Source organism: Rhipicephalus microplus, chromosome 3 (genome assembly GCF_043290135.1).
Source record: "Rhipicephalus microplus isolate Deutch F79 chromosome 3, USDA_Rmic, whole genome shotgun sequence".
Lineage (NCBI taxonomy): Eukaryota > Metazoa > Arthropoda > Arachnida > Ixodida > Ixodidae > Rhipicephalus > Rhipicephalus microplus.
In genome coordinates, this window is record NC_134702.1 from 57503934 (window position 1) to 57513418 (window position 9485).

General features: G+C 45.6%; 1 long non-coding RNA gene across 1 annotated transcript in view; it reads left to right on the forward strand.

The window, feature by feature from the left end:
• Positions 1-5828, forward strand: part of LOC142803742 (uncharacterized) — a 30752-nt gene extending 24924 nt beyond the window's left edge. Inside the window, exon 3 of the long non-coding RNA XR_012894255.1 lies at positions 39-5828. This is a non-coding gene — a long non-coding RNA (uncharacterized LOC142803742). The remainder of the gene's footprint in view (positions 1-38) is intronic.
• Positions 5829-9485: the final 3657 nt, after the last annotated feature.

Below are 9485 nucleotides of genomic sequence, written 5' to 3' on the forward strand. Positions count from 1 at the left end.
CCCGTGTAGAACCTTCTCTTCATTTTCTCTCCTTCCAGTCCTGGCATCGTGAGCGCATCCTACTACTCCGTTGGGTCATGACGGATCTCTGAGATGGCAAGCCCAGGAAGGACCAAGCTAAGACCCGAGGTGCTGCAAAGACGCGAAGTCAATTCTTCACCTCGCGACTCCTTCGCCAGGATTCGTTTGGACGCTTGATATATGTTCGCCCCACTTTTGCGGGCAGTATGCGTTCATGCGATGTATCCGTCATATAGGATGGTGTTACACCAAACGAGTATGCGATCGTTGCTAAACTAACTATTGCGTCAGTGCTGAAACTTCATACATTCCCCCATAAGAGACGCTGTATGTAGCGCAAATACAGCTTCCACCGCTGAACCTTTAGTATACGTGTTACTAGAACAAAAGCAAGTGACAGTTCTTTCGGATGTCTGACGTGCATCACACAATCTCATGTAGATATGGTTGTTACTATCTGGTGGCACATTGCACGCAAAATGCGACTTCCACTGAATGCTTATACAAGTCGATGCCTGCCGGCATCTTGGTTTAAAAAAAAATCTTTTATATTTTTAGTACAGAACAAGGAAAAAAGGGGTATTCGTGTACAGGATTTGGGACAAATCCTCAATTTTTTTATTTCTTTATTTACATAGATAGATAGATAGATAGATAGATAGATAGATAGATAGATAGATAGATAGATAGATAGATAGATAGATAGATAGATAGATAGATAGATAGATAGATAGATAGATAGATAGATAGATAGATAGATAGATAGATAGGAAGGAAGGAAGGAAGGAAGGAAGGAAGGAAGGAAGGAAGGAAGGAAGGAAGGAACCGTTCCTTCCCACGGCAAGTTACCTTTTTACCCACTTTTCTTTCTTCACATTTACTTACAATTCGACTTTATAACTTTCCCTATACTTTCCTCGGTATTATTATCTGTTAGATCACATTGTATATATATATATATATATATATATATATATATATGCGTGTGTGTGTGTGTCAAATTATCAATCATTCAGATCAATATTAATTACATGCATTGGCTGTTTTCAGCGAAGCAAGACAAAAGGTGCGTAAAGGAATAAAAGATGACTGTACGACATCCGGAACCACTTATCTGTGCGTGCCAGGTGTGCTTGAAGCGGCAAACCAATTTTATCATGCTTGATTGATTGATATGTGGGGTTTAGCGCCCAAAAACCACCATATGATTGTGAGAGACGCCGTAGTGGAGGTCTCCGGAAATTTCGACCACCTGGAGTTCTTTACCGTGCACCGAAATCTGAGAACATGGGCCTACAGTATAAACTCTATAATGTTACATGCGTACACTTACAGCTGTGTCACGGGATAACATTACTGCCGCAATGGGCAGCCAGGGATCGAGGACTGATTAAAGAGGGGCGTTTGCATCTTTTCGTGGTTGTATAGCGCTGACAGGGTGCCTGGGGATTCATATATTCTGTTCATTTTATTTATTTATTTATTTATTTATTTGTTTGTTTATTTATTTGTCAAAAATTGTCAGCAATTCACCGGCCACTATGGTGTGTAGGCTGATACACAGGGGAAAAGTACATTGTACAAGAAGTCATACACAGTCATAATAACTAACACAACAAAGTGTGCCAAGTCGTGTTATCAGGTAGACAATGGCTGCAATGTACACTAAATTAAACTATCGTGTTGAAAATCGTGTAGAATTTCCGGATGAACTAAGATTCTCGTTGTTTTCGCTCTTTCATGGTTCTAAAATTGTTTTGGAATAGTGTAGCCCTTATATCATGGAAGCCGTGATCTTTCAATGCGTATTTCGAAAAAGTTGTTAACGATTTGGAGTCCTTGGTACTCTACTATGTTAGAGCACAAAGCCGTCCCGTGGGATTCACACATTATGAGGCCGTGTCTGCAAAAATTACGCCGTGACCAGGCATGTTGGGTCGATGGAGCGCTTGGCTCGCCCGCCCAACAAGTTTCGGGACAGGAATACCGGTGCTACACTGTGCTGTGTTTTGAAAGTTGTAGTCCTGGCAGGAAACGTACATGTGCCCGATGGTTGTTGAATATAATTCTAAACGGCGTACGTGTCTGTGTGGCCAACGTATTGCATGTTGCATACCGCATAACATTGTTTGTAGCTACCGTCGACACATCGGCAAAATAAACTGTCATGTTATGCTTATAACCTTACGTAGACTGAAAGTATTATTGAGCAGATAAGCCTTTATATACAAGTATGAAAGTAGATGCGTTTTCACATAACAACTGTGTATTTAACCGACGTTTTGACGGGAGGCCCCGTCTTAAATACACACGTTGCGTGGTAAGTTAGCTGCAACATGCCGTATACAACTACTGCGCATATGTTCTCTCGCGTGTCGATAGAGACCTCTGAGTGGAACTGCGCGGTCGCTGACGCGTCGCAATGAACGGCTGTGCGGTGATGGGGCGGGTGGCAGCGACTTGACAGCGCAGAGCAAGTGACAGCTGGCCGAAAAAGTCATCGACAGCCGCGAACAATGGCTCTTTTAGGATACGCCACAACGGCCGTCGAGTTTTCTGTCCTCGGAATAGACGATGTGCCTGTTTTGCGCAAACATCGTAACACGTGAAATGGTTAAACCCCTTTTTCTTCATGCTTTTCCCGTTACTTTTTTTCTCCTCGTATTTTCTACCCATGCTATGAAAAATTCATTCATTCTTTAGTGAAAAAACGTTCTAGTTATGTCACTGAAATGCGCTTTTGTACTGTCGAGATCATAGGTAGCAAAAAAAAAAAAACAAGTGTGGATCTAATTAAAGAAATACATTTACTTCTTGGGGCTCACTCTGACTGATACTGACTTTCTCAGGCATACTCACCAAAAGATTACTCACCCGGACAAGTGTCTCCACTTTTCTTTCAATGCCAGCTAGATGCGCCCGACCCAGCTGTTCACCACAGTTGAGACTGGGGGGATTTTTCGAGCCCGGAGCCATTCAAGTCTCAGGGCGAAGACGGGTAGACGAGCGGGAGCTGGTAACAGGAACGTTTATTTACAGTATTTTACATGTTGAAGGTGGCGTGATACTACATGAATGAAAGAAGCATCCTTGGAGCGTCACGCACTCTCGTTTTAAAGCCGGTGTCTTCCCATGATTCCCTACCGGAGAAAACGATTGAGTCCAGGACACTCCACGTCTTCAACTTCACCCTAAAGAGGCAAAGTCAAACCGTGACCGCCTCCTTTTCAACCTAAGAAAGAGGAAAAATGCACGATCACTTCGTCCTATGGCGAGGGAGAAGCGCGGCACCAAACCAAACACAAAGCGATTGTACGACGCGACATTGCACAGTGTAATGACGAGGAGTCCTACGCGCAGAGTTGACTCATCGATGAGGCATTGGTGCTAGGAAGGCTGCGGTGTGCGGAAAAATGAAGATGAGAAGGCACCGTGGAACGTGGGAAATGTCTTTGAAGACTGATCCCACACGCTCAGCTCAAAATCCGGTGTACTTTTACGAACCAAGCAGCGCATAGGTGCACACAACTCAGCCTGCAAATAGCCCTTTCTAGGCAATTCGTCGGTCGGACGTATCGAAAGGATTTTTTACGAGGCGGGCCGAATTGCTGTGTTTTCGCCGATTCTGGACGCCTCAGGGAGCGCTGCAAAGCCGGAACAAATCGGGGTAGATCTAGCCAAAACCATCCAACGCGTCCAAGCGGCGCCAAGACAGGGAGGCCGATCCTAAACACCACCACCCTCTCCTGTAGCTCTTTCCTTCTTTCGCTCATCATCTACCCTTCGTATGTGCTTTGTGGTGATCGGGGAGAGAACCCTGCATGTGGCCCCTCACGACGGAGATTAGATGAAGTAATTAATGAAGTAAGAGTTGGGTACACTTCATGGGGCGGCGTCTTGCATTTGTTGTGTTGATAATGTTGGCTGTCACGCTGGCTCTGTAAGTGATAAGGTGCTTTGAGATAGCTTGTGAAGTTCGTGGCGCTATGCGGGCAACCAGTGGTGAAGCGTCACCGCGACCCTGTTGCATGTGCTGATTTAAATATCGCTGTGAGGCAATGACATTGTTTCAAGCCACAAAGAAGGAGCACGAAGGAACAAATTTGACAGACGTGTAATGTTGAAGAGGGACACACGACTATCGCATGTCTGTTGAAAAGCGCCCGGACACGCATGTGACGCAGGCGCTCTAACCCTATATGTGGCGTCGCATCACGACCACTGCGTGAACTAAGGCGGACCGACGGCTCCTGTTGAGGAGTGCGCGTTTGCACTGACATTGAAAGCAGTGGGAAGGCGTTGCTCGGACTCGCTCAGACTCAAACTCACGGCTTGATCTGAATCCGGTGAGACAACTCATGAGCGAGTTCGCCGACCTGTGGTTGAGATGCTGTCGGCAGCAATTTAGGAGGAGTGGTGTGACCCCAAGTATGCTCGTAATTTCTTCTATATATCACAACTCTTTAGCAGCACCTTTTGTGCTAACTAGGCTTGCAAAGGTCCAATATGATTATAACATGGCATACCTAATGTGACAGCCCCGCCGCGGTGGTCTAGTGGCTAAGGTACTCGGCTACTGACCCGCAGGTCGCGGGTTCAAATCCCGGCTGCGGCGGCTGCATTTCCGATGGAGGCGGAAATGTTGTAGGCCCGTGTGCTCAGATTTGGGCGCACGTTAAAGAACCCCAGGTGGTCGAAATTTCCGGAGCCCTCCACTACGGCGTCTCTCATAATCATATGGTGGTTTTGGGACGTTAAACCCCACATATCAATCAATACCTAATGTGACAGAGGTCCTTGTACTGGGCCATGTCGGTGCACGCGTGTACACCCTTGAAATGATGTGGCAGTTAAAAGAGTGGTGTCTTTTAGGTACATGTCTCGGGCTTGTCACATGTGTGAACATGCTAACTTATTGATCAGTATATTTATGCGCCCGCTACCACTGGTCGACAGTTTAGGCGGAACTAAGGACGCCTCACTCACTAACTACGTATCTCTCTCTCATTCCTCTCTCTTTTGTACAGGGCTCGCTCGGACTTGGACTAACCCGGATGCTACGGTGCCTAGTCTATTCGGCCTCGCACTTGGCAAAATACAACTCAACCTCGATCATTCGAAATGAGAGTCGCAGTAGTTCTATTAATGAATCCTGCTCTTAGAGGCGAAGCTTCTTATGGTCGAGCACAACCTTGTGTGTGGCGTGGCCTCCCTCACTGAGCATGCGCGTCCCCTCTCTTCTCTCCTACGCTCCTGCTCTCGCACCCAGCGCTCGCTCCCCCTCATTCTCCTCTAGGTACACCATGCCTCTAGACATACCTCCCAGCGACGCCCATTGCGCAAGCGTGACCCTCTCCCTCCTCTCCTACGCTCCCCTCTCTGTGCCAAGTTGCCCACATGGCGCAGCATTGCACCCTGTGCGGCTGCTCACCCTTTTTTTCTTGACGTGACCGTCCTATCAAAGTAGAGAGGTAACACCACCCACGAAATAATCGAAGCTTTTCACATTGATAGATGTGGAAAAATGTGTCATCACCCATCTAGAACCATTTCAGAGAAGGATTACTTATATTTCGTTAGAGCGCTGCACTAATATTCTGGTTCTCTTCATCCGCCTGCGATTTCTTATTTTTATTTTTCCGAATTTCTTTCCGCTTAGGCGCATCCTTCTTGACAGTTTTTTTGTGGAACGGCGATTCTTTTTGTCAGGTTTTTCGGTTTTCTAGATGAGAAAACTTGTGCCGTGTGAAAATTTTTGTGTGTTATATATGTGTTGCATCTTCAATAAACTCCCAGCTGTGAATGTGCGCTTGTGTTGTTCTCTTCTGAAGTCCCTGTTACGTGCTGCGCCCCACTCTATCTTTCACAAGTACCACAGCGTTTTTCCCCTCATTGCGCATACGCCCCACTTCTCTCGTACGCCCCTCCCCCCCCCCCCATCTCTCGCCTCGCAACGCCTACGCAGGCAGTGTCTGCTAGCGAGTTTCCTTATTGAAAACATCACTACACTGCTTGTTACCTCTGTCTGCACTGTATTATTACAGCGTGATGGGCCGACTGCGCGCGCTGCACAACCATTCACTGGCCACGCCGCTCATATAGGCTCTGGATCTTGACATCCAAGGTAGTGCCGGTGGGAGATTTCTTCTGTGCGTTTTCGAACAATACAAATTCGCAGTGTGTGCCTTAACTAAAAGTGGACTGCGGGTTTCTGTGTCCAATCGGAGTCTTCTAAGTGATTCGCATTGCCAATTAGCAGCGATTTGCACGTTACAGTAAGAAACACCGGTCAATCAATGCTTGCTGTGCGCCTCCACAGGTTTCTTTCTAGCGCAACGCCACGATTAGAGCGAGCGGCAACGCCACCGCCAGTGTAAGCGTACGCACCCGCTGCATCGACCCATGGTTCCTTTTAACGGGAAATCGTGTTTTGTTGTTGTTGTTGTTGTTTGATTGATTGATTGCACACTCCCGATTTCTTAGAAATGTTATCAACTCGACTCATCTTTCGTCTTTCTCGGTGCACTCGCTCGTCCCACTGGCTGCAGATGCAATATCTTTATTTTGTTCCTGTATTATTACTTTATTAAATATTTCAACAAGAACCGAAAATGAGAAATATTTGTAAACCATTCCGCTTCGTGTAGGTGGATGGCTAGCGAAGCAGTGTATAACACACAACACAGAGGTGAGATATCATTTATGAGAAATGTGGAGACACATTCAATTGTTTTCAGTAGGGGCCGTGGTTGTCAAGACAAAAAGCACACACACACACACATTCTTGATTCGTGGTCTTTATTTACCTTGATCGACGCGTTGCTCCTCCCACTAGAGTACGCGCTGCAAGCGGCCTCCTCAGAAATGAAATTAAACATGAATAGAGGCTTCTTGCTGTTCTGTTTGTCGTGCCTTGTGATGAGCTACGCTTATGGAACAAACTGTCACAGTCACGCCGTCGGGCAACAAACAAGTGTACATTTATGAAACGCCTGGCACAACGGCTTGCTCATCAGCCGAATCTAAAGAATAGCTAGTAACAAGAGAAATAATCCAATACATCGAAGATACAATTAACAAACACACAACACAACGCACTAAGATTAACATAACATATATAATATGCCGCGTGTGTGGTCTTGCCGATGTCCGGCTCACGACGAGCAAGAAAGCATTCCCTGCACAGTCGACAAAATCGCAAGCCACGGAAGCTTACACATGGCATTGTCTCTCCTACCTGGTTTAAATAACATCCTCGGTAGCTTTGCATTTGGAACGACATGACCTGCATCGACATCGTGCACGGCGAAAGGAAATTCGGCTTGTTTGCACACTTAATTATTATTGTATTTCTGCTCAAAATTAAATATGAATTGATATTCAGGGTGCCACGAAATGAAAACAAACGTCTGTTCATTCGCAGCAGAAGCAGCAGCAACAACTATTACTACTACTACTACTATACGAATAATAATATTCATTGATTTCACAAGCCCGGGAACAGCTTTAAACGTTCGTGTGGACACAGAAATAAAAACACAAACAATAAAATTACTGCGTGCAGTGCGCACAAAACGAGGGCAAACGCAAACACAAGAAGGTCGTACCGACAGGCTACTGACCTACATTAACACAAGAAAGAAAAGGAAAATGATGATAAATAAGCATGGTTCACGTGCAACAAAGCACAATGTAATCTGAAAAGACTGAGTAAATGGCTTGCGTAATTTATGAAACTGCAAAAGCGTGAAGCTCGCGATAAAACAATGGCTACGAGTTATGAAAAGCGTTGCGACGTTAAGGAAAAAAGAGCATTACGGAGACTTTGTATCCAGCGGACGGTCGCTAGCAGAGACCGGAAAGTGTGCGTCGTTGCTTCCTAATGAACCCTTTTCCTAGCGAAGATAAGCTCAGCTCGTTCACATGGCGTGCGCCACTCGTATACCTCGTCCACCTTGAAACAAGCTTTTTGGGGCGCCGCAGTTAAGCAAGCCTGATTCACTTTGCTGTATTCTCTTTGGCTGGAACGAGCTGTATTCTCTTTGGCTGGAATGAATGACGAAGTAAGAGTTCGGAAAGGATGCATTTTGGTCGAAAATGATTACTGAATTTCGCTAGCCGGAATTAGAAAACGGTGTCCTCTTCCGCAAGCACGCAAGAGGTTCGCGTGTGCTTAAAATATAGTTATGTCCCTAAAAAAAAAATAATATAAACCCTCTTGCTTTCCAAAGTTTTGTGGAATGAAAAATTTCAGCTCTCCTGCGAGTGTGGCAGGCAGGGACTACGCGGATTCAGTTATTTTGCTGAATCACTGGACTGGGAAGGCGACCCCGTCTCAGCTTATGGACAGTGAACGCCGGTATGTAAAGAAACCCTCACTTTTGCGCCCAAGGTTTTTTTTTTTTTTTCTTCCTGGGCTCCCCTGTTTATACGCACTTTTTTTTTTTTTTTAGATTTCAAAGTCATTCTCTTCACCGAATAGAGTGGACGTCGGGGAACGTTCCATGGTGCAGTGCAGTGAAGCTAATCGTCTGCATAAAAAAAAAAACATTTGGGAATAATGTTGAGAATAAGGTGCATTTACATTTTTTTTAATTGTTTCAATGTACTGACAATGAAACGGGCAAATAAATAAATCTGCATTTTTTATTCTTGTATTGGCTTTCGTCGGTAGCGAAAGCTTTAACTAGCGATGGATGGTAAGCCCGAACACGTGGGTTAGATTACCCGTTCAATGTGCCTGAAAAGAACCCCAAATTGAGGAAACTGCTTCGAAGTTTCCCACTAAAATAGCATATGTTCTATTGACAAGTAATATAGTGAGCGAGATAGAACAGAGTTTAACTTGACGCACGTACAATTTACTACCCTTCACTGGGGAAAGGGATAAAGGGGCGAAACGAGAGAAAGAGAGATGGACCTAATCACGTGCACGCTTAAGGATACCATCAAGTCTGAAGGCGGTCGAATCGCATTACCACTCGCACTACCACACGCTGTCCGTTGTTGGAATTCCCGACCAGATAGCATTACACGTCTGCGAAATACTATTGCATTCCGTAACGCATTGACCAGTTATCTGGTCAACGACATGATTGATTATTATGTGGGGTTTAACGTCCCAAAGCCACCATATGATTATGAGAGACGCCGTAGAGGAGCGCTCGGGAAATTTCGACCACCTGGGGTTCTTTAACGTGCAAATCTGAGCACACGGGCGTACAGCATTTCCGTCTCTATCGGAAATGCAGCTGCCGCAGCCGGGATTCGATCCCGCGACCTGCGGGTCAGCAGCCCAGTACCTTAGCCACTAGACCACCGTGCGGCGGGGCATGGTCAACGACATGTAAAAATATTTGCATTATATTTATTCTTTATTCATCAGATACCCCGCAGCACCCGAAGGCGTTATAGCAGGGGGGTGACATCAATAAATGACGTACATCTCCGTTCACCGACACAAT